General features: G+C 40.6%; 1 long non-coding RNA gene across 3 annotated transcripts in view; it reads right to left on the bottom strand.

Moving 5' to 3' along the window:
* Positions 1-11672: 11672 nt before the first annotated feature.
* LOC128699987 (uncharacterized) overlaps positions 11673-27074 on the bottom strand; it is a 32464-nt gene continuing 17062 nt past the window's right edge. Inside the window, exons 2-4 of one of the 3 annotated variants that reach the window (XR_011393782.1) lie at positions 24978-25263; positions 14896-15888; positions 11673-13924 (exon numbers count right to left, since the gene is read on the bottom strand). This is a non-coding gene — a long non-coding RNA (uncharacterized lncRNA). The remainder of the gene's footprint in view (positions 13925-14895; positions 15889-24977; positions 25264-27074) is intronic. The other 2 variants (XR_011393784.1, XR_011393783.1) reach the window with 2 other exon arrangements.

Below are 27074 nucleotides of genomic sequence, written 5' to 3'. Positions count from 1 at the left end.
GATTGTATTTCTCTTCCCCCTTATTATTTAGAAATTTGAGAAAAATTCCAGATTAATATATGCCAAAAAAAAAAAAAGCAAAAATAAGGAATGTTTAGCTGGTTTTGAGCACTCACTTCCTGGTGAAGTTTTTTTTGGTTTTGTGAGGAGTTAGATTCCTGACTAATTAAAAGCAAATATTTTTCATTTAGTAATTATAAAACATTCTTCGGTGGGATATGGCTGGTTTGTTAAAAGAAAATATTTTTGCTGTTACTTTATTTCTGCAGTAAAGTATAACCATCTACACCACTGTGACCTTTGGCCATAATGTGTATGGAGCCACATTGAGTAATGAGGATTATCATTCATGGTGGGAATAATAAATATTGGCGGAAGGGTAGGGCAGGTTCAGTGCCTTCGTGGCTGGGGATGGGGAGGTAGTGAATTGCCTTGAGCTGCTGTATTATAGTTCACACACATTTCACAGATAATCATTGTTTAGTCATTGTGACTTGAGCCATTAAATGGGCTTAGTTGAAAACTATTCTTACCCCATGTAATATTTCATAATTAGTGAGGAAAGTCATTATTAACTTTGCTGCTTTATAAGCTGACCTGGAGCAAAATTTCATTTTTTTTTTTTTTTTTGACTAGGTTTTGGCCCACCTTGTATACTGTATTGACAACTGCTTTGTGGGCCATGCCTTGCTCCATTTTTGCTTAGTGTGTTAATGTGTGTTAACTTGTACATGACTCCTGGTCTGTTTGTTACATACTCTTCTGTGGCCCTTGCTTTGGCCTTAAATTATTTTATGTCATCCTTGTGTCCCTTGCTTGCTTTTATATGACTTGCATATTTACATGACCTTGCACATTTACATAACATTTGCATATTTTTATGACACTTGCATTTTTAGTGACCCTTATTTTGTGTAGCCTTTGTTTTGTGGTGCTTGCATGTAACCCTTATTTTTGTATTTACCTTGCTTGTTTGCATAACCATTGCTTTTGCATGGCACTTACTTATTTTATATTTCCTTCGTTTATCTTGTGACTTGATTATTTTACACACACACACACACACACACACACACACACACACACAGCATGCATGGCACACACAAATAGGCGAGTACACGAAAATATACATACTACACAAACACAAGAACATACTGTATGCACGACACACTACACGAACATACTACACACACACGAGGAATAAGCAGTGTTTTTAAAAGAATAATGAGTGTGTGTGGAGGTATTTGTCCCTGACACTGAAATAGTTATGCCCATTTTCTATCAGCACGAACTGCATCAAACATGCTTCCCTTAAGTCTTGTTTAAGATTCATTTAGGTTTTGATGCATATACATTTTCTTTTTCAATGGTTTTGGTGGCATATTGTAAGCACAAAAGGTACATTTACATTACGTAAATTTAACCTTGGATAATCCATTTAAAGTCAAACACTGTATATGTTGGTTTAAAGCTCACTACATCCAGCTCGGTCTAGTAAGGCAACATGGACCATCTCCACACAGTTCTAAGGAGTTGGACCTGTGCTCCAATTCTTTGAATAGTTTGAATGCTCTCCAATCTTCCAGGCACACTATGACCCCCTATGGGCCAAACAGCTGCATTTTTGGATAAACATTACAAGGCAGGGTGTTTCAAAGAGATGGGCCCAATTTCAAAACTCCTTTTCAAACACCCTGTATGTCAGATTTTTTTTTAACCCATTAACTGTCTAAATGTAGATCTTTATTTTATTTTTCCTGCCTACAAATTTGGCACAATTGGCCTGAGATGGCATGGAATGGGTCTCAATACTTGGTGTGCACAGTATTAAAAAAAAATCTGAGACCACTTAGTATCTTGTGGGAGTACCGGTTCAATTGAGTGCCAGCTAGAGCAAACAGCACAGCAAACACCAAGGGTTCACTGATGTCATGTCATATTAACACACCCCTTTTAACCCCTCAAGTGTCCAAGCATAGATCTACATTCTCTCACCCAGTGCTCCAAATTTTTTTTTTTTTAATAGAAAACATTTTTTTACATAATGAAAAAAAAATCTAGAGTCAGTACTTGCAGAGATGTAAGGCCACAAAGTTGGCGCCTGTCGCTCACCTGATGGCAACATGAAGCACTGCCGCTTGCAGAAGTGTTGCCTATATAACTTTTTTTTTTTCTCATTTTTTTTAATTTGTATATTTTTTATGTTTTGATAATTACAATTTGTAGTTCTTCTTGTGATTTCATAGCTAGTCTTTGTTCTGACACTTACATTAGTTACTGAAACAGTACTCAAATAGTCACAAATACAGTGACAGGTGAACACTTAGAAATATATACATAGTATTTATAGGTCCCAGCAATGTTTTGGATAAGTGAGAGTATATAATAATAAGTTCCCTTGAAGCATGATGTAAGACAAGTGTCAGTCCACTGCTGACAGTGCAGTAATGGTGACATTTGATGAGCCTTGGCTTTATTTGTTTTCACTTTTACATATAAACATGTCTGTCTAATTCTCTCTATCTCTGTCTGCTCGTCTCTCTGTCTCTGATGAGTGTCAGTCCACTGCTGACAGTGCAACTGTGGTGACATTTCATGAGCATCCACTGCCTTGGCTTTATTTGTTTTCACCATTACATATTAACATGTCTGTCCAGCTCTCCATCCATCTATCTGTTTGTCTCTGCTTATCTGTCTCTGTCTCAGAGAGAGGCACTCGTGAACCAACAGGTATTACAGTGCAGTCACGTCTGATCCCTCAGCAAGTGTAAATATGTATTATTTGTCAGTAATGTTTACTATGCATTTTATATCTACAAGTACAGTATAGCACTTTGCCTGGATGTTTTGGGTTATCCTAGGTAATTTACACTATAATTGTATTTGTGTACCTGTGAAACAGACAAGAGATAGAGACAGCCAAAGTCAATCATCCAGCCAGTCGACCAGGCAGCCACCCATCCTGCTGAACACGTATTACACATTCCAGAGTTTTCTTTTTACTTAGGACAGTCTGGCAGGATGACACTACCAGTGGTACGAAAATGTTGCACATGGGTTATTATTGAGGTTTTTGATACTTCCTCAACCACTTGTGGCCACATTCACCTCAAAGCCACTAGACTTGGGGGTCAACATCACTTTCCTCTTAAAATGGGAGTGTTAATACTACATGACATCAGTGAATCCCAGGTGTTTGCCCTGCTGTTTGCTCTAGCTGGTACTAAATTGAACTGGTGCTCCCACAAGGTCCCAGATTTTTTTTAATACTGCACACACTGTGTGTTAAGACCCATTCTGTGCTGACCAGGCATCTTGGGACAATCATGCCAAATTTGGAGGCAGGAAAAACAAAACGTAGATACACGTTTGGAGAGATAGAAGTAAGAACGTAGATCTACGTTTGGACAGTTAAGGGATTAAGAGGAAAGTGATGTTGACCCTGAGTGGTCGCAAAAATATAAAAAACCTCGATAATAACCCATGTGCAACACCCTTTCAATTTTGGTACCACTGGTAGTGTCATCCTGCCAGAATGTCCTATAACCCTAAGTAAAAAGAAACGACTCTGGAACGTGTAATATATGTTCGGCAGGCTGGCTGTATCTATCTCTGTCTTTCTGTCTCTGTCTCACAGGTACACATACGTAAATACAATTATACATAGTGTAAATTAACTAGGATAACCCAAAATATCCAAAGTGCTATACTGTGCTTGTAGATATAATGCATAATAAGTACGACTGGCTAGTAATATGCATTTTCACTTGTTCAGGAATTACATAATGATCGTGTGTAATACCAGTTGGTTCATGAGCAACTCTGAGGTGAAAGATAGAGAAGCAGACAAAGAGAGAGAGACTCACACACAGGCAGACAGAATTGACAGACACAAAAAGGAACGCAGAAAGATACACACAGGTAGACGGAAAGAAAGACAGACACACACACAGGCAAAGACAGATAAACAGACATAGCTAGACAGACATGTTTATGTGTAACAGTGAAAACAAACAAAGCCTGGGTTCCATGCAGCAGTGCACAATCATCAAGTGTCACTCAACTACTAACCCTATCATTAGTTTAGTAACACTTGTCTTAACACCATGCTTCAAGGAGTTTCACCCCTCAAGGAAGGTTCCTTGATGTTGGTGAGGGGCTCTTGATTTAGGGAATTGGATCTGTGCTCCAGTTCCCCGAATTAAGCCTGAATGCCTTCCACATCCCCCCCCAGGCGCTGTATAATCCTCCGGGTTTAGCGTTTCCCCCTTGATTATAATAATAATAATTCAAGGAGTTTCATATATACTCCAGCATGTCTAAAACATTGACCTGTTAGTGTGTTTGTGACAATTTGAGTACCTAATATTAGTGTCAGAACAAAGAATGGCTATGAAATCACAAGAAGTACTATAAATTGTAATAATCAGAACATAAAAATTATATAAAATATAAAAAATGAGAGAAAAAAGATATATCGGCAACACTTCTGCAAGCGGCAGGACTCCATGTTGCTGTCAGGTGAACATCCAGCACCAACTTCACGGTCATATATCTTGGTAAGTACTGGTCCTAAAAAAAATTTTTTTTTTTTTTAGTTTTATTACACACAGAGTGCTGGGTTGAGCGAACGTACACCTACGTTTGGACAGTTAACAGGTTAATGTTGACTAATGATTTTTTTCAATGTGTCATGAAACTTAACTAAAATGTCATATTGCATACACTCCACCCATTGTATTTTAAACTATTCAGATTTTCAGGAAAGTACCCCAGTGCTAAACGTGGTTGTGTACTGTACATTTTTCAGGTGTCCTTGGGACACTTGCCAGGGCATTTTTTTTTTATTATTTATTCTTGTGCAGAAACTGACTTAAAACCCTATTACACCAACTTTGTACATTTTGCTCTTGCATTCTTACAGCCACCTTCCTTGCACACACACTTGCCTCTCTCCCTTCAACCCTATACACATTCGTTTAGCACATCACCTTCTGCATGATACATTTTTGGGGGGTTTAGCACTTATTTTCTCATATTATTATTATTATAATCATAAAGAAGTGCTAAGCCACAAGGACTATACAGCGCTGCAGGGCAGGAAGGAAGCGAGGGCATCAGGTGGCAAAAGGGAGATGGATGAGTAATAGGTTACGGATAACAGCGGGGTAGTGGATGGTGAAAGGGTAAAGGGCAGCAAGAGACTGAACTAGAAAGGGCTGAGGGGAGTGCGAAAAGTATCATCAGAGTTTGTGGAGTAAATCAGTCGTTGTCAAGAAGTCAATGAGAGAGTCAGGATTAAAGGAGGGTCCATCAGCAAGAAGGGAAGGTAAAGAGAGAGTAGTAGAACGAAGACGACGTTGGAGGTAAATTCTGCGTGCTCGTTGATAGAGAGGGCAGTCTAACAGAATGTGGCTAATCGATACTGGAACTTGACACTGCTCACAGAGAGGAACAGGGTGCCTCTCCATGAGATACCCATGAGTAAGACGAGTGTGGCCAATGCGAAGGCGGGAGAGAGTGGTCTCCCAACCTCGGCACTGATGACAAGAAGACGGCCAGTAACCTATGCTCGGTTTAATAGAATGAAGTTTGTTACCGAGCAGAGTTGACCAACGTTGTTGCCAACGGGTGCGAAGGTGGGTAGCTATTGCAGCAAAATAGTCCAGAAATGGAACACCTCGATAGGAAATTGGTAGGTCATGTACTGCTGACCGCGCAGCAGTGTCTGCCTGTTCATTGCCCTGTACGTCGACATGACCAGGGACCCAACAAAAAACAATATCTTTATGTTTGGTAGAGATACGGCGTAGCCAAAGTTGGATACGGAGAACTAGGGGATGAGATGTATCAAATTTTCGTATAGCCTGTAGAGCACTAAGGGAGTCTGAGACTACTACAAATGATGACACAGGCATAGATGCGATACGAATAAGTGCTGCAAGAATGGCATACAGTTCAGCAGTAAAAATGCTAGCTGAAGATAGTAAATGTCCCCGCACGACGCTGTCCGGAAACACTGCTGCGAATCCGACGCCGTCTGAAGACTTAGAGCCATCTGTGTACACAGCGGTGGCATGAGAATGGGAGTGGAAGTGATCAAGAAAAAGAGAGCGGGAAGCCACCGTAGGCAGTTGAGCTTTCGAGCAAGGGAGTGAGAAAGAACAGACCCGAACAGCTGGAACTTCCCAGGGGGGTAGGGAAAAGTGAGATGCTACATGAACATATAAAGGTGGTAACTGAAGGGAAGACAAGAGTGAATGTAGGCGAAGAGAAAAGGGACGGAGCAAACAGGGGCGGCGAACGAATAAAGAATGTCTACTAATATCGGTGACCATTCTATAAATGGAAGGATTGTGTAGATCGTGAGAGCGTACATAGTAGCGAAGGCAATGGGCATCACGGCGATCAGACAAGGATGGAACATTCGCTTCTGTATAGAGGCTCTCAACAGGGGAAGAGCGAAAAGCACCAAGGCACAAACGTAATCCTTGGTGATGGATAGAGTTAAGGCTAGAGAGAGTAGCAGGAGAGGCCGCGGAATAAATCTGGTCACCATAATCGAGTTTCGATAAAACGAGGGCTGAATGTAGGCGAAGCAGAGTTCGACGATCAGCTCCCCAGGAAAGATGAGCAAGGGTTTTAAGAAGGTTTAGCCGGCTGTGACAAGTTGCCTTCAGAGAGGTAATGTGAGGTTTCCAGGATAACCGACGGTCAAAGAGAAGGCCTAGAAACCTGACTGTATCACGTTCGGGGATACGGGAGCCATAGAGATACAAAGGATGATCGGAGATAACAGAGCGTCTAGTGAAAGTAATTTGGTGAGTTTTGGTACTTGAAAATTTAAACCCATGCGTGGTGGCCCAAGTGGAAACACGGTCGACCGCATGCTGGAGAGAAACTGCAATAAGATGACAGTCAGCGCCTGCACAAGCAATAGCGAAGTCATCAACATAGAGTGATGACCAAATATTGGGTGGAAGAACAGAGGCCAAATCATTTATAGCAAGGAGAAAAAGTGTTGTGCTTAGAACACATCCCTGAGGGACACCTTCAGCTTGGACGAAGTCCGGGGAAAGAACATTATTGACTCGAACACGGAAATGTCTGTCAGTTAAAAAGTTCTTAAGGAAGGATGGTAGATTGCCTCGGAGGCCTAAGGAATGGGCCTGGGCCAAAATATTATACCTCCAAGTTGTGTCATATGCCTTCTCAAGGTCAAAAAATATGGCAATAACTGAGTGATTATTCGCAAAGGCATTACGAACATACGTATCCAAGCGTAGTAAGGGGTCTATGGTAGAACGACCCTTACGAAAGCCATATTGACTAGCGGAGAGACTGTTGTGTGTCTCTAAATACCACATTAAACGTCGATTTACGAGACGTTCCATCACTTTGCAAACTGCACTAGTAAGAGCGATGGGGCGATAGTGGGAGGCATCATGTCCTGTAGTACCCGGTTTGCGGAAAGGGAGAACAATGGCAGATTTCCACAGCTGGGGAAGAACTCCTTGTGCCCAAATAAGATTGAAGAGGTGTAAGAGGACTACAAGGGCTGACCGATGTAAATGTTGTAACATACGAATATGAATGTCGTCAGGCCCAGCTGCCGATGATCGGCAAGCTGAGAGCGTTGCCTCCAGTTCTTGAAGTGTAAAAGGCACATTATACTGTTCTTCTCTGAGAGAAGAAAAGTCCAAGGGTACTAACTCTCTGGCAGACTTTGAGGAAAGAAACGAGGGGCATAGATGGAGCCCTCGGGAAATACGGACCAGATGTGTGCCAAGTTCAATGGCAACGTCGAGAGGGTTTGCTACATCAACACCAGCGACCCGTAGAACAGGAGCCGGGTCAGGAGAGTATTTACCACTCAATTTCCTCACTTTTTTCCAGACTGCACTCATAGAAGAAGCAGAGGTGATGGTGGAAACATAGTCTCGCCAACAAGTGCGTTTAGCTTCACGGATGACACGGCGAGCGATCGCACGCTTCTGCTTAAAATCAAGAAGTCTCTCAGCGGTTCTATTGTACCGGTACCTGCCCCATGCAGCACGTTTCAAACGTACTGCACGAGCACAAGCAGGAGACCACCAAGGCACGCACTTCTGAGAATGCCTGCCTGAGGTTTGGGGTATAGAATGAGAAGCTGCGGTATAAACTGACGTCGAGAAGATGTGTAGGAGCTCATCAATGGAGGATGAAGAAGGAACCTCACTAAAAGCAGTGAGGTGTGAGTAAAGATCCCAATTTGCCCGATCAAATTGCCAGCGAGGGCTACGGAAAGGTGGTGAATAGGAAGGAGAAGTAAGAATGATCGGAAAATGATCGCTGTCATGTAAGTCTGGTAGAACAGACCAGGTGAAGTCTAGTGCAGTGGAGGAAGAGCAGACTGATAGATCGATGCAAGAGAGAGTATGAGTACGAGGATCAAAATGGGTGGGAGTACCCGTATTTAAAACATGGAGGGGGTGAGAGGCGAGAAAAGCCTCCAACTGGATGCCACGTGAGTCACAATGAGACCCCCCCCCCCAGAGGAAATGGTGGGCATTAAAATCACCAAGTAACAGAAGTGGTGGTGGTAAGGATGAAACAAGAAAGGCAAAGTCTGGGATAGAAAATGCTCGAGAAGGAGAGAGATATAAAGAACATATTGTAAACCACTTATTCAAGTGGATACGGGCTGCAGTGTAATGCAGCGAGGTATGGACAAATAGTTGACAGTACGGAATATCATTGCGTAGAAGAAGGGCACTTTCATTAAAGGTCCCATCTGAGAAAGGATCCGAAGAATACAATAAATTATAGCCTGAGATAGGTTGGAAAACAGCCGAGTGTAATTTTGGTTCTTGTAAGCAAGCACCAACAGGGGAAAACCTGGAAAGCAACATCTGAAGCTCACCCCGATTACCCCTGAGGCCGCGGATATTCCACTGTAAATAGGCCATGATTGGCGATGAAGAAAATATCAGGAATCTGTAGGTAAAGGCACCTACGGACTAGAGGGGTTAGAAAAGTCAACGTGTGGTGGCATTGGAAGACGTTCAAGTAGCGAAGGAATGGAGCGTTGCGAAGAATGGGGTTGTGAAGATGGAGGAGAGGGAAGAGAAGGAACAGGAAGTGAATCAGTGTCCATTGAAGGTTTAGTCTCTGCAATATATTCTGAAATGGCTTCAAGTGTTTCTGAATTCAAAGATGTATGGGAGACCATATTGGAGATAGAAGGAGGAGGGTGAGTAAAGATTGGGACAGTAATGGACTGTACCAAAGTAGAGGGGGAGGGAAGAGTGTAAGGGACTGGAGATGAAGTGTGGGGGGGGGGACAGAAGAGGCAGAAACCTGGGAGGTGGCAGAAGAGGGAGAAACTTGGGAGGGGACGGGGGTGGAAGGCATAGTACGAGGAGGAGGGTGAATCTCCACACTTGTAATAGAGCCAGAGAGAGGGGAAGAACTAGGTACAGAGACTGGAAAGGTAAAGTGTGGAGGTGGAAGAAGGGAAGGAAGGGGCAAAGAAGATTTGAGCAATGTGGATTTTTTGGACTTCTGAGTAGAGGGGCGATTGGTATTAGGTGTCGTACGAGGTCTTGTCGATACTGGGGCTTGTGAGGAAGGACGCGAAGATGTGAGAACAGACTGAGTTGTAGTCGGGACGTCAGAGCCAAGGACAGCAAAAGGATTAGATGCCGTAGTGGCTATGGGAGGGGTAACAACAGAGGAGGCTGCAGAAGATGGGACCCCAGAAGTGGGGGGATGTTTGGAAACACGAGAATAAGAAACACGGGGTAGTCTCCCTTGGAGGCGGAGATGAGTAACTGCCATAGCATAAGGGAGACCTTCTGCCTCTTTGAGGCAACGGATTTCACGTTCATTTAAGTAGACCTGGCAACGGCGGGAGTACGAAGGGTGAGCTTCATTACAATTAAGGCAAGATGGAGGTTGACTGCAAGATGTATTAGAATGGTCGTCGGCACCACAGACTGGGCATTCGGCCATAGATCTGCAATATTTCGCTGGGTGACCAAAACGCCAGCAATTTCTACATTGTTGCGGTGTAGGTATCACCTTTCGAACTTGTAACCGATGTCCCGCGACATATACAGAGGACGGGAGTTCTCGGCTGTCAAAAGTTAAACGAGCCACATTGCAAGGGTAACGTCTCCGCCCCCGGGCAGGAAGGACATAAGTGTCTACTTTGAGGATTGGGAGATCCTGGAGTTCCAGCTGTTCAAAAATGTCATTGCCACATGACTGGAAATTCTGTTGGACTATGGTATGGGGCAGAATGACAGTACCACTACAAGAATTGAGAGAAAGATGTTTTTCAATAGTGATAGGAGTAGTATCGATATTCGAAAGGAGAGAAAGATCATGAGCTTGGGTAGCATTCTGGACAGTGACGATGCGCATACCGCTCTTGAGAGCATGAAATGAAATATCTCTACCAACATGACGCAGGAGCGCTTTGCCAATACTATGGTCAGAAAGGTAGGCAGAAGAAGAAGTCGGTCTTAAAGTAAAGAATTTAGTCCATTGTGTGGTCCGAAACTGAGCGTGGAGAGGGAGTGCTTGACGTGTCGGTCTTTTCCGAGTAGAATGGGAAGGTAACGAAGGAGCATCATCAGGAGATTGACGTTGGCGTTTAGGAGTAGGACCGGAGTTGGTCCGGCGTGAAATGGGCGGGCGATTCGAAAATTGCCGTACCGTAGAGGGAGAAGCCGGAAGCATAGTCAAAGGAGAGCGGAGTTCAGACAAATCGAAGGAGTCAGTCGAAGCCCCGGTACCTGAAGCGGGTGAGGAAACAGCACCAGCAAGAGGTACAGGGGCATCAGGAGTGTCCGAAGAGTGGTCTAAACACAAGGCAGGGTCAGAATGGGGTGCGGTATCAAGAAGGGGCCCGGGGGTAGTGGGTTCATGGACTAGGGCTGCCATGGTTAGGTTACTCCTTTGCTTTTTGTTTTTAAGAAAAAAAAATAAAAAATAAAAATAAAAAAAAGAATAAAAAAAGGGGGGAGCGGGGAGGAATAGTTCCCAGGAGGAATGAAAGGGCCGGAAATCTCCCTCCGCGCCCAAGAGGACCTCAACACCGCTAGTAGCGCAGATGCAGCATGGAACCCGTGCCATACCCTACCCTTCATGCCAGTAAACCAGCAATCCGGGATAGCAACCTCACATCTGCCGAGCTACCTCGGTGGACAAAAGAGAGGGCGGCCGGATATCCGCCACAAAGCATACCTCCTTCGGCCACCACCCCCGGAATCCGAAAGGTGGCTTCCAGAGATACACCCGTCGCCCGAAAGACACCCAAAGCTACTCCGGGATACCGGAGAGGGATCGGGACATCCCCAGGCAATCCAGATTCCACGGCAAACTACGCCACCGCCAAGAACCTCAACGGAATGGGATGGACCCCGGTGTCCTTTCCCCTACCTAGGAACTAGCGCGCCTGTGGGAGAAATCCCAAAGGCCAAAAAGAGGAAGGGCAAAAGGGAGGGGTGAGGAGGAGGAGGAGGAATGGAAAAAGGGGAGGATGGGGAGGATATAGGGGAGGGGAGAATGGGGGGTAATTAGGTTCGGTCTGAGGAAGAAGACCGACAGGGCTAATTCCTCAGACCAAGAGCCTCTTCACCATACCAAGGAGCCCCCCTTGAAGAGGGGGGAAATTATTACTGTAACTCTGATTATAATAATAATTAGCATGTGGACGACTGCAGGGATCAAAGCTCTGAAAGAAATTGTATTGCTGATAAGTGAGACATCTACAACAGACAGGCATTTCATTGACTTTGATCAACCCATGGCTTTATCAATACATCAGTGACAAAAGTACAAGAGGTAATCACTCAACTCAGCCTTGCAGAATTTTACAATCCCTCATTTTAGAACCAAGTGTTCAAATTACAATACTGAACACCTACTAGACTTGAGGAACTTATCACCTCATCTACCATCTTTGGTATATGATTCTGCAAGGAATCATATACAGTATTGTTTGTCCCTGTATATTAAAACATTCATTGGCATATTACAATCAAAACTAAGTGCTAAACCAACAAGGGTCACTGGCTGGTGTAATGCCTACGAAATAAAAGTACCCAGATGTTGCATACATCTAATTCATCAATTTGTTGGTACTGTTTACCAATGATTTTATGAAATAATAACAAATTAGGCCAACCACATTTTAACAGGATTGGAGCACTAAACCATAAATTAAAATAAAAATTTAAGTGCTAAACCCACTATTGTTTAAACCATAAAGTGGGTAAAGGAATAGAAAGGTATCAGACTGTAGTCAAGGAAAAGGAAAGGAAGGGGGGGGGAGAATATCAAATTACTTGGCTCAAGAACCCTTCACTAACTGGTATTAAAGTACCTCCCTGGAGAGGGGTAAATCACAAAAATTGGTATTTTAGTAAAATCAAGATTACTGCATCGACATTACAAATTATTGTGGTCATGACTGGAGCAATATAGCTGTAGTCAAATTTGCAAATGAGTGACAATTTGATTCAATCCAAGGAAATGAAATTATCTTCAATTCTTAAGATTGAGAGCACTTCACTGGCATGAAGGCAGATCCCCTTCCCTAGTGAGTTTCCTTGATATTGGTAATGGGTGCTTGATCCAAAGAATTTGACCTCTCCTCCCATTCCTTGGATGTAACATGATTGCATTTCAACCCCTTTATGTTCTTATGTTACCTATCTTTGTGTCATCGGCGAATTTGCTCATATCACTAGTAATTCCCTCGTCAAGGTCATTGATATATATAAACAACAACGGGCCCAAGACTGATCCCTGTGGAACGCCACTAGGAAAGTATTGGTTTGGAAATAGGGTAGTTGATGAGTGGAACAGTCTACCTAGTTGGGTTATTGAGGCTAGGACTTTGGGTAGTTTCAAATTTAATTTGGATAGGTACATGAGTGGGAGGGGTTGGATTTGAGTGGGACTTGCACATCAGAGCTTATTTCTTGGGTAGCATTGAAAATTGGGTTGGGCATATGTTTTGTTAGTGGGATGAATTGTAAAGGACCTGCCTAGTATGGGTCAACAGGCCTGCTGCAGTGTTTCTCCTTTCTTATGTTCTTACTATGACACCTACAGGTTTAGCAATCTTCTATGAACACAATGTAAAATTCATATAAAGTGCCAAACCACTTTGGGTCACAAAGCATTGCAATGCTGCTGAGAGATAGCTATCAGCAAAGGGTAGTGGTGTGAAATGTACACTTGTGAGTGAACACGGAAAGTCAAAGTTCATTATCGTGGTCCTTGATGTGAGAAATTACAAAAGTGCTTCAAAGTTCACTTATTTTTTCACAGTGGATTTCCATTTTTCATGGATTACCACCTCCACATACTCCAATTTCCTTCTCTCCTGTGGATTCTCAGAGAAACCTCTGGAAGATGCCAGTTCTGTGGAAATAAATCTCCATTTGCCATCTGCCTCTCTTCCTGTTTTCTCATCAATGGATTAATGGCACTGCGCCTTCCTGGTTCCCAATGAGCCAACAAGACTCTTTGTTCTTCATGATGGAAAGAGCACTTGAATGGGCCACATCAAACAGATTCACAAGCCTGTTTTTGAATATATTGTCCTCCTTTCTCTGCACCAGGCTGCTCTTTTGTTTTCCTTCAAATGTTCCAGTACTTGTGGAAAGCAAGGATCAATGGCATGGTGACTAACCAAGGTTCCTGGACAGTATTCTGGCTTTTGCCCAAAATCTCTAAACACCTTGAACGCTTCACTTCTTGTCTTCAATTCCTCTAGATCATGGAGGACAGGCAGCAATGCCCCAGCAAATGCAAAAATAAACACTACGCACTTCGCCAGCAGAGGGCATCTTCGAGTCAAGAATCTTCTAGACTTGTCAAGGACATAAATCCCACAATTTTTCATCATATCCTGTGACTTACAACCCTAGAAAAAAATATTCTGATTAAGCTTTGCAAATAGAAAAGAACTGTACTTAATGACATTTTTCATTCTTAGTCTAGTTGATAAAAAAATTGCTACAATAGTGAGCACAGGGTATTCCAAAATGTCAATTGATTACAAGCAACTGATCCAAACACTTGTATACTGGATAGTTGAGCTTACTGTATAAAAAATATGTAACAGAAAATCTTCAAGTCTCAATAGCCAGTGTTATTTTCTCAAAATGGATTTTTTTTTTTAGGGGATGGGAGTGGTTGGAACTTAGTTAATTTGGATCTCTCTCTCTCACACACATACATACATGTATCAATGCACCATGCGGAAACAGGTGGGTATATACAGAGAAAGATCGCAGTCAACAGGATTTGAAGCCATGTCAGGGAGGCTGTCAAGGTTCACCCAGTGACTCTTCTAGATAACTCAGCCATAGATGCCTTAAAAGATGGGCAGCCTTGTTTGCAAACCATGTTTCTTTCCCAGCCCACCAGTGGGCCTCAAGTATGGTTTCAGGCTATTTCATTCTCCTCCTGTATGTTCTGACATCACAAGCAATTTTTATATCAACACCACACACAAACAAATGGGTATATACAAATGGTCTAGAACGCAACTTGGGAACCTTGTCAGCCTTCCCTGATGTGGCTCCAAATCCTGCTGACTGTGATCTTTGTGTGTGTGTATACAGATGCTCCCAACTTACAAACAAGTTACATTCCAGAAGACTCGTTGTATCTTGAATTGCTTGTGAATGATGGTGAAAGTTTTTCTTTTTTGGGCCACCTTGCCTTGGTGGGAATTGGCCAGTGTGTTAATAAATAAATAAATATTACTGTTCTCTCTCTATGCTGTTCTTCATTGAAAACTTAAAGACAATATACTGTACAGTATCAGTAATTTACAGTTCTTAATACTAAAGCATATTTTAATAATAAATACTGTAATAAAAAACTTACCTTTTTAATTGGTACAATAAAATTGAGGTGATGGATGAGAGGAAGATCGGAGGTTGTGAGGGGCTACTGGGGGAGAGGGTAGTCAACCTCATACACTTTGTCATCAAATGCTTCAAGTAAGCCTGGGATTCTTCAACATCTGAAGAGGCTTTTGAGGTAGAAGGCAGTGGTTTGAAGAATTTGTCCAAGGAAGTTTGCACCGTTTTTCTCTTCTTGTCGTATATAAGTATATAGAATTGTTAACACCATACATAAATAACGCGCACATAGAAGAGAGGAGCTTACGACGACATTTCGGTCTGAAACGTCGTTGTAAGCTCCTCTTTTCTATGTGCGGGTTATTTGTGTATCATTCCAGTCACGGTATTGTGCCTTTTTTTGTTATTGTTAACACCAGTTGAAACCTTTGAGAATCTCTATATTGGGGTCCTGAAGCTCAAACATACAGAGACCTCTCTCTATAAGAGAAAATGCCTCGGCCATCATTTTCGTCTCAAACTTTTTAGAAGAAAGTTTCATGTTGTTCCTCTTGCTCTTCCTTAAGCTGCATCTCTTCCAGCTCCATCAGATCTTCATTCGTCAGCTCCGTTGACTTCGGTGCTGCCCAGCGTGGGTTGCGGCAAAATGTTGTACTATGCAGAAGGCACGCAACTCGGTTTTGCGGAGGTACTGTGAATGAAACTAACACAGCAGTCTGTTCGTATGTCCAAATGTTCGTAAGTAGGGTAGCGTCTATATACAGTGGACCCCTGGTTAACGATATTTTTTCACTCCAGAAGTATGTTCAGATGCCAGTACTGACCGAATTTGTTCCCATAAGAAATATTGTGAAGTAGATTAGTCCATTTCAGACCCCCAAACATATACATACAAACGCACTTACATAAATACACTTACATAATTGGTCGCATTCGGAGGTAATCGTTATGCGGGGGTCCACTGTATATAAATTTTTTTCAACAAACTGGCCATATTCCACAGAGGAAGGGTAACCTAAAAAGAAAAACAAAAGTTTCTCTTTTTAAAATTAGTAATGTACACAGAAGGGGTTACTAGCCCCTTGCATCTAGCATTTTAGTTGCCTCTTATGACATGCATGGTTTACGGAGGAAGAATTCTGTTCCATTTCCCCATGAAGAAAAGAGGAAATAAACAAGAACTAGTAAGAAAATAGAAAAAAACCCAGAGGGGAATGTATATATATATATATATATACAGGCTTCTACATGCAGGTGTAGTGTGACCTAAGTGTAAAAAGAAGTAGCAAGATGTACCTGAAATCTTGCATGTTTATGAGATAGAAAAGAGACACCAGCAATCCTACCATCGTGCAAAACAAATACAGGCTTTCATTTTACACTTGCTTGGCAAGACAGTAGTATCTCCCTGGGTGTTTGCTGTCTACCAACCTACCACCTAGGATATTTTATATACACTCTGATAATTATACTTTTGTGTACCTGTACCTAAATAAATTTACACACTATGCAAGTAAGTACACATTAAAATCACTAAGAGTGTTTTATTAGTCTTGAAGATGCCATATTAATAATGATAATATGTAATAATAATCACTCTGAGGTCCATTAAATGTTGTATATTTAATCAATCAATCAAATTTATTCTCTATAAAGATTACAATGCGGGGTTTACAGATTTTGGATACTGGGTGGTTTACGTGTTATAAAATACTAATTACAGAGGGGGCCACTATGACACCTAGCATGGCTAGGTATTTCGGGCAGACTTAGATTAATTCTTAACTCTAAATTATTACAGATTATGGAGTAAGTAGGTATTCAGGCTAAGTGACTACATTATAGTTTGTGAATTTAGCAATGTGAATGCTTTTGTTTTGGTACAATACATAGTTTCTATATTGGAGTATCACAGGGAAACTTACAACTAGTTAGGATTCATTATTTTAAGATTAAGATTCATATTTCTGTGTTTATAGTCAAATGGGTGAGTGTAAGTGTGAACCACCAGGTGGTTTTCATGTAGTTAGCTGACGGGGAGTATCAGGGAGATAAGATGTTTTCTAACGGTAGTTTTGAAAGTGATGAATGTGTCTGCAGTTCTAGAGTTTTCAGGTAGGGTGTTCCAGATTTTAGGCCCTTTGACATACATTGAATTTTTGTAAAGGTTTAGTCGGACATGGGGAATGTCACAGAGATGTTTGTGTCTGGTGTTATGCCTGTGGGTCCTGTCACAAGTATCAAGAAAGCATTTTAGGTCAAGGATAATATTGGAATTTAAGGTCCTGTAGATATAGATTGCACAGTATTAAGTGTGGATGTTCTGAACAGAGAGTAAGTTTAGAACTATGAAGAGGGGGGAGGTTTTTTGCCAGGGATGGGATTTAGTGAGTATTCTTACTTCAGCTTTTTGTAGGTGTGTTGCTGCAGTTGATCCCCAAGCACAAATAGCATAGGTGAGGTATGGATAAATGAGTGAATGGTATAGTGTGAGAAGGGCAGTTTGTGGCATGTAGTATCGTATCATGGAGAGGATCCCAACTGTTTTGGATACTTTTTTTGTTATGTGATAGATATGGGTGCTGAAATTCAGGTTGTTGTCGAGGTATAGGCCTAGGAATTTGCCTGCTCTGCTACCAAACATAATATAGTAAGTTTTGTCAGTGTTAAGTGTAAGTTTATTGGCTGTCATCCAAGTCGATATTTTGAGCAGCTCGTTAACAATGGTGTTGAGGGTGGCAAGATTTGGGTGGGAGATGACATAAGTCGTGTCGTCAGCAAAGAGAATGGGTTTCAGGTGTTGGGATAAGTTTGGAAGATCACTGATGTAAATGAGGAAGAGCAGGGGACCAAGGACACTTCCCTGCGGCACTCCAGTATCAAGTGGCCATGTTGATGAGGTTGTGTCTTTAATGGTGACATACTGATACCTATTAGTAAGGTAGGATTTGAAATATGCAAGCACATGGCCTCTTATACCATAATGGTCAAGTTTGTGGAGTAGGATGCCATGGTCTGTGTCAAAAGCTTTTCTTAGGTCAATAAAAATTCCTAGCGGATATTCCTTATTTTCCAGTGCTGTGTAAAGCAGATCTAGCATTTTTACAATTGCATCATTAGTGCTTTTATTTTTCCTGAAACCAAATTAGCAGGGGTTGAGTATGTTTTGTGCCATTATAAATGAATATATGTAGTAGTCTCCTGTGCACGAGTTTCTCGAAGATTTAGGATAGCAATGGTAAGTTTGATATTGGCCTATAATTGTTCACATCTGTAGGGTCACCACCTTTATGTATTGGCGTAACCCTTGCTGTCTTGAGTAGTGTCGGGAAAGTGCTAGTTTCTAGTGACTTGTTAAAAAGTAATGTAATAGCATGCGAAAGGACATGGGCTGCTTGCTTGTACAATAATGGTGGGACATGAGACAGATTCCCCGAGTTCTTTTTAAGTGACTTTATAATCGTGGTGACTTCTGTGGGCTCAGTTGGTACAAGATAGAAGGAATTTGGAAAATTCCCATCTAGGTAGTCCCTGGCACGGGCATTGGTACGTGGGATTTTCCTGGCGAGATTAGATCCTATGGTTGAGAAGAAGTCGTTTATCTTGTTAGCTGTATCAGTGGGATGCAGTGGTGTTTCATTAGGTTTAGTTAGGACAATATTCTTGTTTTTTTCAGTTTGTGGGTCCCCAGAATCTGGGAAAGTGTTTTCCAGGTCTTTTTATGTCTCCTCTTGTGTCAGTGAATCTGCTGGAGTAGTACAGTTTTGCTTTCTTTATTACTCTGGTGAGAACTGATGAATAGTGTTTAAGAATATCTTTGTGTATTAAGCCCTGTCTATATTGCTTTTCATATTGGTGTTTCTTATCAATGGATTTCAGAATGCTGCTGGTTAGCCATGGGCAACCGAGCCGTTTATTAGTGATCTGTTTAGTTTTTATAGGACAATGTTTGTTGTATAGTCTAAGTAATTTATTAAGAAAAATGCCTGTCCAATCGTCAGTACCATTGGCCTTGGAGAATTCAGCAGGCCACTCAACAGTCTCTAGGTCTGCTGTGAAATTCCTTACAGAGGCCTTGTCATGGAGGCTAAATGAAACTTTGTTGTATTCCAGTGGTAGTTTACTAATGTTAGTTAAGAGGAAGGTAGGGTAGTGGTCTGTAGTGCTGTCTGTGATTATCCCTGATTTAACGGGGGCTTATGTTGGTCCATATGTGTCTATTATGGTTGCACTTGTCTCAGTCAGCATGGTTGGTTTAGTTATTGTCGGTATGAGAAGTGTGTTGTTCATATTGTTGATGAAATCAGTTACAGGCTGATCATCTGGTAGGCCAAGGTTGATATCGAAGTCTCCAGCTAAGAGAAGGTAGTGCTTGTTCATTTGTCTGTTATTAGTGCCTTTAATTTCTCACTGAAATTTGTGATGTTTGTGTGGGGTATCCGGTAAATGGCACCAATTGTTATAGGCGTCTTAAGGTTTTTTACAGTAAAATTAGCAAAAATGTACTCCCCATATTCATCACTAAAGCAAGTGGTGCTAATACAAGATAGCTGGTTAGAGTAGTAGAATGCAATACCACCCCCAACTTGGTATGGTCTGCAGTTGTGGATTGCTGTGTATCCTGGTAGTGGGTAGATATCTATTGTGTCCTGCTTAAGCCAGGTCTCGGTAAGAATAATGCAGGAGAAGGGTGTCTTTAGCGACTCAAGGAGTGCCAGGTCATCATAGTGTGTGCTTAAGGACCTGATGTTGCAGTTAAGAACTGATAGACTTTTAGCAGTGTTTAGGATAGTGCTGGCTTGTGATGCTGTGTAATAAAGGCAGTTACTTTCGAATAGGTTTTGATTGGGTGTTACATTACGGAGATTTAGATCGGGGTCAACTTGATCATTCATCATTTAGGTTTAAATAGTGGTTATTTATATCCTGTATTGTGTGTTGAGTTCTAGTACTGAAATCTGTAGTAGTGGGAAGTTTGGACAAGTATATAGCTAAAGCACTTTGGTCATATAGAGTATAGTCACTAATAAACATAATGAAGTTGATGTTGTCTATGTGTTGTGCTAGAATGAGCTAAAGTACAACTAGGTAAAAACTAATAATATAAAAATACAAATTAAAAATAGCACGAAACTCTCACTTGTAATTGCACTAAGGTCTAATATAATGAATTTGGTGTTGTCTATTTATTGAGCTAGAATGAGCTAAGTACAACTAGGTATAATCTAATAATATAAAAAATACTAATTAAAATGGCACAAGACTCTCACTTGTAATTGCACTAAGGTCTAATATAAGTTGTTAACAAGAACTAGAGTATAACTAGATTTAAATTGACAAGATAAAATTCACAAATTAAAGTAGCAAAAGAATAGTAAAATAAAAAAATAAAAATGGGTGACAAAGTCTAGAATAGAATAGGGCAATTATAAAAAGTTTATAATAAAACTGGGTACTAAAGTTTACAAATAAAAAAGGGTAATAATAAAAAGTTTAAAATAGATTGGGCAATACAGTATAAGGTAAAATTGGGCAAGTATAAAATTGGGTAATAAAGTCTAGATTAGACTAGTGCAATAATAAAATGAAAAGTTTACAATAAGGTTGGGCACTAAAGTATAAAATAAAAATGGGCAAAAATAAAAAGTTTAAAGTAAAATTGGGCTATAATAGCGAGTTTAAAATAAAGTTGGCCGATAGAGTATATCTTAAAGTAGGGTAGTAATAGTTGAGAAGGACAATGCTATGGTTAGTTACAATTAAAATAAGATAGAACAATGAAGTGGTAAGTTGTAAATAAGGAGAGAGATTCTGAAGAAATTAAACACAATTAAGACTATGAGGTAAAATGGTCATTGAATACAAAAGTGCCATTCAAAAGTAGTTGGGGTATTGGAAATTTTTGGGGAAACAAATTTTATGACAATGCAGACATTTTCATTAACCCTTTCAAGGTCTGTCCCGTAGATCTACGGCTTTACGTTCAGGGTCCAAACCGTAGATCTACGCCATGAGCTCAGCTCACTAAGCTGTGAGTGGTAAATTTGGGCCTAGATATGAGAGAATACATCTATGTAGTATGTGTGCACCACATAAAACAAATCCTGCAGCACACAGTGTATAATGAGAGAAAAAAAAAAACGAGACCATGATTTTCGATTAAAACAGTGACTTTGCAGTGTTCTTTCATATGTTTTTTATAGTTGTATTTGCAATTTCTTGGTCTCATTTGATAGAATGGAAGACATATTACAGAAATGGAGATGATTTTGGTTGGTTTTAGTACTGGAAATGGCTTGAAACTGAGCTCAAAGTAGCGGAAATGTTAAATTTTTGTCGATGTTCAAGAGTAAACAAATGACCTCACACGTCTAATATACGCCAGCTGGTGGGTCTAATGTACATTCACAAATGTGATGATGATATTTATACAATTATTACAATATTGCATAACAGTAAATCTTCTATTTTTTGGTTTGAATAAAAAATCATTATGTGAATAAAAAATCAAAATGGAATTCATTTGTAAAGCCTGAAAACATAACTAATGAGCAGAGGATACGTTAGCTTAGTGCCAGGAATGCCTGCATTGTTTATTCTGGACCCTATTTTGAAACTGGAATATTTTGAACTTTGTGTTAAATTGGCCAAATTACCAATTTCCGATCGCTTTATTTTGTAGTTGAAACAGTTGACTGGGCAATTTCTTGTGCTCAATTGATAGAATAGAAGTAATACTAGTGAAATAGCTAGGAATTTGGTTGACTGGAATAATGTAATTGGCCTAAAATGGGAGTCAAAGTTGGCAAAATCACTGATTCGTAAATATCGCTGACATCAAAATTCGCGAGAGCATAATTTCATCAGTTTTCCACCAAATTTCGTACTTTTTTTTTTATTACCTTTAGAAAAAGATTCTCTACCATTTCATAAGAAAAAATAAAAAAATTGTTTTTTTTTTTTTTAAATTATTGGACACTGGTGAACCCTTTGAAATTTGGCCTCTGAACTCTGAAAGGGTTAATCCATCTATAACGTTTTTTCCTCAAAATTATATAATAAACATGCTATGGAACATATAAACATGATAAATACACCCCACAGTAAAATAAATTAACAAATATGAGATGTTTTTCCAGTTGTCTTGTCAGTGTTGGAAAAATAATGTTTTCTCTAGTTCAACACTAAAGAAAATGCATACACAACAGTAGTACTGGGGGTGACTGTAGAAAATTATTCCTTTCATATGCCTTCACTCAGAGTGTCATTCCTTCTAAAAATGGTGTGTTACATGAGAATGGGAGTGTTGCTCTTTATTTATTCTACTGTGCCAAGGTGGAGACAACTTGTACAAAATGTAAGGTACAGGTACAGGTCGGCCATCACTAATCCGGCAATAGGTAATCCGGTTCCATCAATAATCTGGTACCAATTTCGGATAGCACAATTTCAAATCTGACAGGGTCTCCACACCAACCTTCCGCTACTGTTTGGTGGCGCTACTTGCTGCATAAGTTATTCCAATTTCTTTTTCTCCATTTACTCTTATAAACTGCTCACTTTTAGCCCTTGCCATGGTTCCAACGAATAAAAGAAATGCTTCTCAGTGTGTAAAGAGGGGCCTGGAGATGTGACTAATGAGCAGAGAAAATTTTATTTTAGTGCCAGGAATGTCTGCATTGTTTATTCTGGACCCTATTTTGAAACTGGCATCTCTTGAAATTTGTGTGAAATTGGCCAAATTACCAATTTCTGACCACTTTACTGAGTAGCTGAAATAGGTAAATGGGCAGTTTCTCATACTCAATCGACAGAATAGAAGGAATGCTAGCGAAATAGCTATGACTTTGGTAGACTGGAACAATGTAATGGGCCAAAAATAGGGTGATGCATAAATATCACGGTTGGGTTAAGTGTATTCTTACCTAACCACTCTGTAATCTGACAAAATCACTAATCCAGCAAACTACAGGTCCCAATGATGGTTTAGTGATGGTTAACCTGTACTAAATAGTTTAGGATATAAATATGAATAGAATTCTAATAAAAACAGGCTACATAAGAGTGTGCTATGAGAAATCTCTCTGAACCAATCATCTCGCCTCATCCCACTGACAACTGCCATTCCAAAAATTCACAATATCACAACCAATACAATTCACACTGTCCAATTTCCATTAGTAATCCGGCACCAATTTCGACTAGCGTAAATTCAAATTTCTGGGGCTGCCACACCAACCTGCTGCTACTGTTTGATGGTGCTACTTGCTGCAAAAGTCATTCCAATTTGTTTTTATCCATTTATTGTTATAACTTGTTCACTTTTAGCTCTAGCCATGGTTCCAACAAATAAAGGAAATGCTTCTTGTTGTGTAAAGCGCAAATATTATACACTGTCCATAAAAGATAGGGTGGCTTTGAAGCCACTCTCAGTCCCATAGTAGGACGCTATGAGCTCAACTCTCTCAGATAAGCTGTGATCGGTAAATCTGGGCCTACATATGAGAGAATAGGTATGTGTGAGATAAGTGTGCACTATAAAAAAAAATCCTGCAGAATGCAGTGCATGAGGAAAAACTGCGACCGTGTTTTTTTGGTGGTGTATTTTCATATGGTTATGATTGTATTCTCATTTTTTTTTGGCCTTACTAGACAGAATGGAAGATATATTACAGATTTTGAAACTGAGCTCAAAGTAGTGGAAATGTTTGATTTTTGTTGATGTTCAAGAGTAAGCAAATCACATCATGCATCCATGTCCAACTGGCCAGTCTAATACGCAGTCATGAATGGGCTGACTTTATTTATACAATTATTACAATAATGCAGCAGTCTGTATAACAGTAAATCTTCTATTTTTTGTGTGAATAAAAGTTCAAACTTTAACACAAATGTTATAAGACGGCCTGGAGATGTGACTAATGAAAAGAGAAAATGTTATTTTAGTGCCAGTAATGTCTGCACTGTTTATTCTGGACCCTATTTTGAATTTGGCATCTCTTGAAATGTGTGTGAAATTGGCTAAATTACCAATTTCTGATCACTTTATTGGGTGCCTAAAATAGGTAAATGGGCAGTTTCTTGTACTCAATCGACAGAATAGAAAGAATACTAGCGAAATAGCTACGAGTTTGGTAGACTGAAACAATGGAATGGGCCAAAAATTGGGTGTAAAGTGGGTGAAATCGCCAATGTGTAAATATCGCCACTGGGTTAAGTGCATTCTAACCTAATCAATCTGTAATCCGGCAAAGTCACTAATCTGTCACCCTACTGGTCCAGATGCCAGATTAGCGATAGTCAACCTGTACCATATTCTATATTTTTCCTACAAATAGCTATACCACTATTTCAAAGCAGCACAACTCATCCTCCTAGGAACTATATCACTTCTTCACATACAATTTATAGCACATTTCTAGGTTAGAAAAACTTAAAATATAATATAAAAAGTAATAAAAATAAAATATAATATAAAAAGTAATAAAAATGACTGCTGCACAAACAGAAAACAAATACCTACTGTGTGCAACTGAAATATAATAAGTCATATTTCAACTGTTCAAGGAGCTATCAACAGTCATCCTTTTGACTGATTTTACAACAGTGCCATGATGTCTGTGGTTAAGAGAATGGGCTAAGCAGCAACAGGCCCCTCCACTGCACTAACTACAGCATCAACCCTTGTCCTAGATAACTAGACTTCATCCCTGGCATACATGTCATTTCTGCTGTCAATAAATGATACTGCAATATCCTTACCGAGTTTGTCCAGTCAACAATTTATACCAATTGTCATGGGCACCCATTCATTTCCAACTCTCCTCCTCGGCAAAATGCAACTTATTACAGGAATCCCCCCTTCTTCCTAATGCCTATACCACTCCTATACCTGGTAATAAGATCCTGACTTCCATGCTTGCCTATGTCACTGCCTCCAGCACTGAAGAAGATAATAAGGTTGATCCCATTACCATTGATGATGCTGTCAAGACAGATAATATCCTCCATCCTTGCCAAGGAACACACACCCTTTGCCTCCCACTCCTATTCTTTAACCTGTGAGGCCCCAACAAGAACAAAATTCTTAACTTGTGGCTTTACCATCATCTTTCTGTGTTGCTGCATGGGTTGTCCTACATTCGTCCTGGTTCAGTGCTCCATTTGATGTCCCACACTGATCTTGAATCACAGCAAATGTATTAGAAGCTTCCACTGCTTGTCCTTCAAATGCTCAGTTTAGAGCCTCTCCTCTCCACCACTAACAGGTTTCTTCACTGTCCTCAGCCTTATTCACAGGAGGACTGATGCGAAGCCTGTTTTCTTCCCTCAGAAATAGTCTCTCTCTCCTGGCTTCCTCCAGCTCAGCCTTCACTTAATGGTACAGCTTCTGCATGAAGACATCATTGTTACTCTTACTTAGCACTCACTAACTTTTTTGAGTTATCCTAGGTAATTTACACATATGCTGCTTTTCTTGGGTTACCCTGGGCTGGCTAACCCTCCAGGTTAAAAATCTGAACAAAATCTTATCTTAATCTTATGTATGATAATGTAACTGCATTTATGTGTACCTGTACCTGATTAAACTTATTTATTCACTGGACACAGGCGAACTCATTACCTACACAAATGAACTCGCTTGGCCCTACTTGGAGTCTACCTGGAGGGTATTCCGGGGATCAATGCCCCCGTGGCCCGGTCCATGACCAGGCCTCCCCCCAAAAAATGTGGAATGCAACCCATTCCATTCCTCTATCACTATGTAGTAGTTTGAGCCCTGGCCACCTACTGTGGGTACCATGATAGGAGGCTGTGGCTTGGTTGGCAACGCTCTAGCCTCCCACACTGAGTGTTCGCAGTTTGATCCCCGACAAAGGTGGAAATGTTGGGCATGTTTCCTCACACCTACCGACCCTGTTCACCTAGCAATAAGTAGGTAACTGGATGTTAATTGACTGGTGTGGATTGCATCCTGGGGGGACAAGACTCAAGGACTCCTGGGTGGCTAATCCTCCAGGTTAAAAATCCAAACAAATCTCATCTTTACCTTTCAAGGCAGGCAAAATTGCTGACCTGGAGAATGTATAGACTCTTCATGGCACACACAAGGACGATAAAGCATCTAAATTACTGGGAACAGTTGAAGTCCCTTGATTTGTATTCCCTGGAATGCAGGTGAGAAAGATACATGATAATATACACTTGGAAATCCTAAAGGGATTAGTACCAAATTTACAGAGAAAAAAACTCACTACAAAGGCAAAAGACTTGGCAGGAGATAAAACATCTTCCCCAGTCTGGTCACAGACTGGGCCACAGGGGTATTGATCCCTGAAACCCTCTCCAGGTATACTCCAGGTAAGGCTGAGGGTTTGATCATCTGAAAATTGTCTACTTCTCATCTCCAGTATGTATTATATACAGAGTGAATCCCTGGTTTTCGGCCGGTGTGAAAATCGTACAATTCAGAGTTTCAGCACTTTTTTCAGCGAAATTTCCCCTAAGTTTAGTACATCGGCTCAGAAATCAATGGTACCAGACCCGTCCACCTGGGCCGCTCACACGTCTGTGACTCACTCTTGGGCACATTAAATGTCTTATTTTACGTTAATATAGACATTTTCATTAATCCATCTATAATACATGTGTTTTCTTCAAAATTATGTAATAAACATATTACATAGCATATAAACATGTCTTTGTTACTCGTTCACTAAGAGTGTCCCTCTAGTCTTAATGCCATAATAATACTAATAGTACATACGTAATAATAATTACTCTTGGGCACATTAAATGTCTTATTTTATGTTAATACAAACATTTTCATTAATCCATCTACGATATTTTCTCCAAAATTATGTAAGATACACATTACATAGCATATAAACATGCCTTTGTTACTCGTTCACTAAGAGTGTCCCTCTAGTCTTAACGCCATAGTAATACTAATAGTACAGTAGACTGTCATTTAACACTGTTTTGTCTGGCATGTTTTGGTTATAGCATGATTGAAGAATTGCAGCATAGTATTTTTGTTTAACACTTCGTAAAATTAATTTAACACGGTTGCGTAAGGGGAAAAATTTTTGAGCGTGCAGTCACCCACGGGGTGGGATGGGCTACAGCCATCCCCCACCAACATCAGCCGCCCCCACCACCCTCCCTCCCAGCCTTCAGTTCGGTTCATACATGTGTTGG

Source organism: Cherax quadricarinatus, chromosome 64 (assembly GCF_038502225.1).
Source record: "Cherax quadricarinatus isolate ZL_2023a chromosome 64, ASM3850222v1, whole genome shotgun sequence".
Lineage (NCBI taxonomy): Eukaryota > Metazoa > Arthropoda > Malacostraca > Decapoda > Parastacidae > Cherax > Cherax quadricarinatus.
This window is presented reverse-complemented; position numbering and strand designations above follow the sequence as displayed.